Here is an 8,948-nt window from a genome sequence, read left to right as displayed (position 1 = left end):
CATTTTTTTCCGGATTGCAAGTGCAAGAATTTTGTTGCAAAATATTGTGAATAACATTAAAAAAAATGCTTTCACATATTGCTTTATTTGAAATTGTAGCGATATTCGATTCACTTTTCGTTAATGTTGAGGGTCAATCTAACTTCGACGCTTTGAGAAAATGCAAACCACCTTATGACTATGAAATGCGAAATGTGAGTTTCTTTTATTCCACCTTTTTAACGCGATCATCTTGTTATGGTAACAGTTATTCCCAAAAGTTCACACCTGCAAGAGACACTATTCACAACGTCTAATGAATAAAATTTGAGACATTAGTATCCATAAAAGGAGAATTCCACGAAAAGAAGTCCTTCTCCATGAAAATAAAATTATTCTACCTGAAAATTATTCTTTCTGATTTCGAAGAAGGACGTGTTTCGGAAGGGGTCCAGGGAGTCCTGAACCCCTGAAAGGCTTACTAAGTAAAAAAATGAAAATAATGAAATAATAAAATAACTCAAATTAAATAATGAAAGTATACTTATTGCTTAATCGAGGGTTATATATTTCCTCCGAACTAATTGGAAGGCGAGGATTATTTTGCTATCATACGACTTTGAATTACAGTTCCAAAGAAGAATTGTGCAAGATCTATTACTAATTATAAAAATTCACAGGAACTTTACTTTTCGTTAACTAGATTAATTTATCGTATTTTGATATTCAACAAATATTCAATTCTTCATCTATTTTACGTTACTTTCCTTGCCATGGCAGTTGTTTTTTTTCTTTGTACAAATGTTGCCGACCTTAGTTACATGTAAACTAGATACCTGATGAATATATCACTGTTCATCTTGTCAAAATATAACATTAACTAATTTGGATGTTTGAATTAATGCTATTATTAATTATAATTAATTTAATTTAATTATTTAAATTATTATTATTATTATTCTTGTGAGACACTTGGTTCGGAGTTCCCCCCGAAATATATTTCTAGATATGTGCCTGATTGCAATAATGTGTAAATGTTTGATTCATTTGGAGTTTTATGTCCACTTCATGCCCAATAAGGCTAATCTGGACTAGACCCACCGAGTATCGAATCCGGGACTCCTTGATCATAAGGAAACGACGTTACCAATACGCCACAGGGAAGGCCCTGGTTTACATGTTTTGAAACAAATGCATAGCTACTATAATTTTCATTATTTCACCTACAAAAAATACTATTGTCTGTAGCCCATATGCTTCAGAGACAAAATTAAAAACTTTGCTACATTTTTAAAGCGTCACACACGTAATACACTTGCGTTAATGCATTTAGATTATGTCATCACACTAAAGTTGTTTTCTTCTTCATTCGTTATCAGACACCACGATGTTCTTTGCAATTCTATGAACTTAGTTCGTTATGAATATATTAATCCAAGCAGGAGTCCCCCAAAATCTGTGGCGACGATGCGGTTCCAAAACTAGGGGTCAAGGTGTCAAAACTAGAGAGGCAAGAACAGTTTACTTTCCCTTGTTAGATAAGGATTCGCATAGTGCGGGGACAAAAGTGGCAAAAAAGTGGAGGATAACTGCCCCCTCGCCCTCCTAATTGCCGCAACTGTTCAAAAAAGATAGTGTATTGTTTCATTAAGTACGAGAAATTAGCTTAGTTTCACCTTAGTTAATTAAATTTTAAACTGAGAAGTGTTATAGGAAAATTATAAACGGTTAACCAATATCTTATAGGAAGAACTGGACAAACGAAAACGAACAATTTAAATAATCAGTTCTGAACGTACCTGGGTTATTTTTCCTGCACATTGTAGCCGGTCCATCATTCATTCATGCCGCAGTTTCTTCAGTTTTTTGTTTTCCTTTATTCCTGACCTTTTCTTCTTTCCAGGGCTGCATTTCTGTGCGTGTTTTATATCTCTCGAAAGCCATTTTAGGTCATTCCTAATTTTAGTCAAAATAAATTTTTGTAGCATGAACCTCCGATGAACTGAGCACGGCCCCGTAAACCATGATGCATTCGTCTTAATTGTTGCCTCTTCCAAAATTTTCGTCATTTTGTTTACAATGTTTGTAAGATGCCGAATGGCAGGATAATTAGCATCGAAGGAAACATTTTGTGCTCTTACAACACTTAGTAAGGACTCAGAAGGCGCATGAAGGTTTCCCAATTCTGCTCCTTCATGGGTTTTGAATGCCTTCCAAAAGATTAGCAATTCGTGATTGGATTCCATCGTCTTGTTGTCTTTTCTTAGGTAATGTGAACATAAATTGCACCCAAACTTCTTTATGGTTATAGAAGCAACATAACCAGCAACATAAACAGTACTGCAGGATTGCAGATTAGCACTCTGAAAATGAAGTTCACTCGTGTCTGGATAACTTACATTTACTTGTAATTCATTATCTTCCTCTTCCAAGTTGACTGTTCCAAGTTCTTTTGGTTCATCAATTCCTACTGCGTTTAAGACGACTTGAATATCGTCGTCATTTTCACAATTAGAAGATTCCGATGGAATCACTACATCAATTGCCATCACTTGTTGCAGGCTTCTTCGAAATGTTTGGGCTGAAGGGTTGCTACAAAATCCTCCCCGTGCACGTACAGCGGAGAAGAGATTTTCCAGAGGATCTTGGTTCAATCGCGAAGTTAGAAGAAAGGGAATGTTTTCGGCTTTCATGTCCTCCAACAACATGAGTATGCTTGTTAAAGTTATTTTAAGACCTACGAAGCATGGAGGAATTGGTTTGCTTCCAGCGATTTGCCAATTGGAAATCCAGTCCAAAGATTCTCTTAAGAATAACTCAATTTCTGGTTTTTTGGAAGATAATGCACATTTTTTCGGATTTGCACTGAATTTCGTGCGGGTGTTACATGTGTCAAATATGTCGTTCATTTTTTTTAGGTAATTCGCTGTATTCATTGCAGATGGTTCCTTCATTTCTCCAACGAAAACAGCTGTCATCATGGCAGAGGATACGGAATGGCTAAAAACTTGTGTAGCAAGCTTCACGTTCATTTTCTCAAAGGCTGTGGGGTAAACATGGCGATTGCTAAGTTTTGGGGCTGCTCTCGTGAGATTTAATTTCTCCATATTATGTAATTCTCTTATGCTTTTCCACGACACTGCTTTTTCATCTACAATGAAATCATTGCTTATTAAGTTGTTTCTGACGCTTTTCATGAGATGAGGCATGTCATACACAATAAAAATCTTTCTGCTGTTTACATAGATTGAAGTGTTGTTATCAGATAACCCAAGTCTTGTGAGGGCTGCCCTGTTTGTTGCTCCTTGATCACATATTATTGTTCTTATTATTAGTCCCGTTTTGGATACTTCTTCTATAACATCTGTAATTATCATTGTTAATTGTTGGGCTTTAACAGACCCGCACGATAAAAAGTAGGCTAACGGCAGTTTCCATTTGTAGAGGAGTCCTCGTGCCATAAACACTAGAGCATGAGTTGCTATCTGCCCAGAGCGACCCAATGTCCCAAGATCCTGATAGCCCTCTATCAGATCATATTTGGAATCGTAGTCCAACCATTTTTTTATGGTCATTTCGTCCATTATGATTGAGCATTGTCTCTCATCCTTTGGCATATTTTGCACTTTCAATTTTAGTTTATCCAGGATACTTGTAGATATACCAGGTTTTATGTTTATTGAATTTATCCATTTTCTCACTGTAGAAATACTGGGCAGATTGAAACCTATGTTCAATAAATACTGATATAAATTTGGCGCTTTGTTGTACATTCCCAGTGCAAGCTGCTTTTCGTCTCTCTTCCATTTCGTCCCTTTTTTGTGTAACAGCTGCATTCTGAAAAGTGTCAATGGAAATCCTCCAATATATCTTCCTAATTCCTTTAATATGTCTTCTTTTGACGAACGGAAATCCCTTAGTTTCTTATTTAATTTCGAAATTGCAGATCTTTTGCGTCGTAGGAGAAATGTATGTCTCTGGTTCAGTTTGATAAGTCTTTTCTTTCTTGGTGTGTGTTCTTCGTGTTCTAGATCCATCCATTCACCAGCAATAGTAACAGTAGAGTCGTTGTTTAGGTGGTCTTGGTCTGTTGATTCTGGAATACACAAACTTTCATCTGGGGTGCTGTTTTCAGGTTCATTTGATTTATCATCATTTGAGGAGAGAAAATTACAGTCTTTTGTGGGGTGGAGTGTTGGAACTGCTGTGTGAATGAGCTTGTTTTTTAAACTGTTCATGAACGCGGAATTATGAAAATGATTGGCACAGACAACTTTATGTCTCAATTTTTCACAGTTGAGTTCGATGAAATCTTCTCTTCCTGTATTCAGGCACCATTCAATACATCTGTGAAGAAAGGGTAATTGTTTTAGATGGGATCCTTCGTTCATATTGAAAATTCGTGGGTTTTATTTTCATTTTTACATATTTCATTGTTTATGATCTATCAGCCTTTTTAATAGGTGTAAATTTTGGTATTCGCCTTTGTAACGCCGATTAGGAAAGAGAATACACAAAATACACAATAAAGTACGGTCGTCCCCAAATGTTTCCCAGTTACCTTTTTGCCTACATTTTAAAACAAATATCCACTACCTTCTTTGCTTCCAAATACTAAATACTACCACAGTTTATGTACAGGCATTAGAAAAGTTGTCGCTGACAGTCTGGTTGAAAGATACGTTTAAATTCATACTCTTTATCACCTGTTCTAAAAAATAAAAACCTTGTTTACTTTTGAATAATGTATTAAAATCATAGAATAGTTATTAACTATTATATGTTAAAATTTATTACGCACTAGCAAAGATAGTCTTGCCAACTGTTTCCTTGTAGGCTATTGATTCTAGAAACGCCCTTGTAATTTACCTACTTTGCATGAAACAAACGACTGTTCTTTGAGGAACTGATAGATTTCTTGAATCAATTGGAAATATTTGCACATCCGATGGGGAAAAACGGGAACCCTTAAATACAACAACATTTCCCTAGCGTACTATAGTAATAATCGATCCTATCATGCTCTTTACGGAGTTACGTCAGAATTTTTGATGTGAAATTTAATTTTTCTTCATCTTTTAATTGTGCTATTTTGGGAAGGAATTGCAAGAAATTTCATTTCCTCAAAAGTGACTTTAAAACAAAAACTCCCAACTCTCTGCGATAAATGCTTCGTCAACAACTTGTTGTCTGTTTGTTTGTGCGCTTGAAAACCACTCGTTCCGAGAGGCTAGTGTGTATAAAGAGTAGTACAGGAACACCGGTTCAACGCCCGAAAATGAGGCTCGGTGAGGCTCGCCTTAATGGATTTCTCTCGTAAGGCATGAGCCTCATTTTCTCGCAGTGTTGCCAGCTCACCCCAAGAATATTCCACCATGTGATATTTTACAGGCGAAGCTAACCTACAAATGGGAGTTGGCAACACTGGCAACATCAATTGCGGTTCAGTGTTGCCAACTTACCTCAAGAATATTTTACCATGTGATATTTTACAGGCGAAGCTAACTTATAGTAGTAGGTGGAATGCTGCGTTCTGGCGACGTCCTTTGACCTACTTTTGAAATGACAGTGTTGCCAGCTTCTCACTCGAAAAAATCACCAAGGTTTTTGTTTTTGGGTATAACCTAACCTCAAGCAAAGAGCTGGCAACGCTTGAGGCTTTCTCGCAGTGTTGCCAACTCACCCCAAAAAATATTTCACCATGTGATATTTGACAGGCGAAGCTAACCTACGAATGGGAGTTGGCAACACTGATTAGTGTAATCAGCTCAGTTGAGCGCCATCAATTGGCGATCAGTGTTGCCAACTCACCCCAAGAATATTTCACCATGTGATATTTTACAAGCGAAGCTAACCTACAAATGGGAGTTGGCAACACTGATTAGTGGAGGTAGCCGGGTTCACCAACATCAATTGGCGATCAGTGTTGCCAACTCGCCTCAAGAATATTTCACCATGTGATATTTTACAAGCGAAGCTAACCTACGAATGGGAGTTAGCAACACTGATTAGTGTAATCAGCTCAGTTGAGCGCCATCAATTGGCGATTAGTGTTGCCAACTCACCCCAAGAATATTTCACCATATGATATTTTACAAGCAAAGATAACCTACGAATGGGAGTTGGCAACACTGACTAGTGGAGGTGCACGGGTTGAGTGCCATCAATTGCGGTTCAGTGTTGCCAACTCACCCCAAGAATATTTCACCACATGTTATTTTTACAGGCGAAGCTAACCTACAAATGGGAGTTGGCAACACTGACTAGTGGAGGTGCACGGGTTGAGTGCCATCAATTGATGTTGCCAGTGTTGCCAACTCACCTCAAGAATATTTCACCATGTGATATTTTACAGGCGAAGCTAACCTACAAATAGAAGTTGACAACACTGGTAACATCAATTGCGATTCAATGTTGTCAACTCACCTCAAGAATATTTCACCATGTGATATTTTACAGGCGAAGCTAACCTACAAATAGAAGTTGACAACACTGGTAACATCAATTGCGATTCAATGTTGCCAACTCACCTGAAGAATATTTCACCATGTGATATTTTACAGGCGAAGCTAACCTACAAATGGGAGTTGGCAACACTGACTAATAGAAGTGGCCAGGGTTGCGTCCGAATCAGCAGCAGATGTCACCTAGAGCGCTGTTCCATCCGGGACTCAGCCAATCTCTGTTGTCCGAATTTGCGGTAGACGTGGAGTCGGAGGGAAGAGCAGAGAGGCGCGACAGATGCACGCTTGAACTCGCTGTGACGCTGCGCTTGGCAGCCATATTCTAACTTTCACTTTGTACAGACAATATTTACTGATTAGAGGATGTAAAACTCAGTTATATTTTAATATTTTATCGATAATACTGAATGCAGAAAACATAAATAATGAAATAGCGTGTTATATTTTTTAATGTGAGTAGTTAGGTGGAAATCATTGTCGTGTTTGTTTGCGCCCCAGAGCGCGGTGGGTGAAGTTCGGGCTGACACCTGGCGGGAAAAGTGACAGCCGTACTACAAGGGGACATGCAGATTCGGACGACTTGGACGCGTCTTCGAGTGCACGCGAGAGCAACGGGGGAGAACGGGATGGAGCGCTTGCCAATCCGGACACGGCTTTTGTAAACTTCTCTCGGGAACGATGTGCCACACGCGCGCGCGCGCCTATCGGTAGATTATGTTTCGCGTATTTATTCGTTGCGCTGACACAGCGTGATGAGTAAATAATGCATTTTCTCATTTTTGAAGTACGAATGCACTTTATCGTAATCTTCCAAGTCCCGGGGACACTAATGTTTGTATATCGTGACTTTTGTAAACCTCTCTCGGGAACGATGTGCCACACACACACACGTGCACGCGCTGGCGCCTCTTATTATTTGTGTATTATGGCGCAAACACATCTAGAAAAACTACAATTTTGCTCCCTCCCCTCTCTGCGTGTGCTATCAACAATACGTAAGCCTTGGGACGACGAAAATTACACAACGGTGAGCCTCGTCAATACACCTACCCCGCAACATCTGGAGCGTGCAAATACATAAATAGCGGGTCGCTTGGGTGTATACAATTTGTTTTGTTTATATTTTGTTTCAAAGCAAGCGAGATAACCGGAGCATGCAGGCACACAACAGCGAGCTGGGATGGAAGATCATCAGCATATCCGGAGCGTGCAGGTACATAATAGCGAGCTGCTTGGGCGTTAGCGTGGCTTCGCCGGATGCAATACACACGATGCTTAGATTACAACAGGTTGTTAACATTAGCTTTGGGGAAGAATATTCTAGAGAAGATTGTCTCAGAATATTTTCATAGTTTCACACTTCTATTAGATTGGTAGAAAAATATATTAGTGGGCAATAAAATCTGAAGAAGATTTGTGTCTAGCAAAAATAAGCTAAATAGAATTACACATGCATACAATATTTATTTTTTTTCTATCTACAATCATATTTTTCTTATATATTTTTTCAATTTTTTTATAGGGTTGATTAAAGCACATATTTGAAGAAGACAACACTCTACCACCAACCGATCACATATAAATAAACATACCCAAAAAAAATGCGCTCCATGAAAAGTTGCCCTGTGTGCAAAACAGCCATATCAAGCAAAAATTTTGCAAGACATTGTCGCACCTGCGTGCCAAGCAAGCATTTGGCTGCCACCGAACTGTGTTCCGGATGCAATAAATACATTACAATTGCGTATGTCAAGAAGCATAAGCTTACTTGTCTAAGCAAAAATACATCTGGGACCCAGCCTTCGACCTCCACCAAGAGGAAGGCAGAAGCAGCCTCCATCAATGCACCACCTGCTAAACGCGTCAAGCCTGCGATAAAAGCAGACCGGTCTGCTTTCGGTGGAATATTAGGAGATTACGTTCAATTGTCGGATGGCTCTTGCGATGTTCGTAGCTTTTTAGAGGAGAAGCGAGCAGAAATAGTTTCTATTTTTAGTAATGCACTGGCTACGCACTCCTCCACTAAATTCTACGCATCGCTTCGTTGCTGGTACAAAAAACCGTCTGATGAAATTTACAGCTTCTGCCACAACACCAAGGCGAAGATGCTGCATCTGGCGGATGTCGACAACCTCGAGGTCATCTACAACAAGTTTGTCGAGGAGCTGCTGGCAAAGCAAGAAAAACATGAAGCTAAGGGCTCGGGAGGTTCGCTGTGTGGGGAGCCTCACGAACTGCGCGTCAAACTTTCCAAGTTTGTGCCTCTCTTCGCCTCCAGCTACGTCCCCTTACCAGAAGCAATTGAGGCAAAGAAGGCTGTCCTGAACATTCAGAACAGTGACGCCAAGTGCTTCGTTTGGTCTGTGCTTGCGGCGTTATACCCTGTTCTCTGGAAAAACCATCCACACCGAGTTAACCACTACCTACCCTACGAGCCAGAACTGGAAGATACCATTGCTGGGATTGGCTACCCGGTGGAGGTCTCGGACATTCGCAAGTTCGAGG

Source organism: Lepisma saccharinum, chromosome 2 (assembly GCF_977018435.1).
Source record: "Lepisma saccharinum chromosome 2, izLepSacc3.1, whole genome shotgun sequence".
In the NCBI taxonomy this organism is placed as follows: domain Eukaryota; kingdom Metazoa; phylum Arthropoda; class Insecta; order Zygentoma; family Lepismatidae; genus Lepisma; species Lepisma saccharinum.
Note: the sequence above shows the minus strand (reverse complement) of the source record.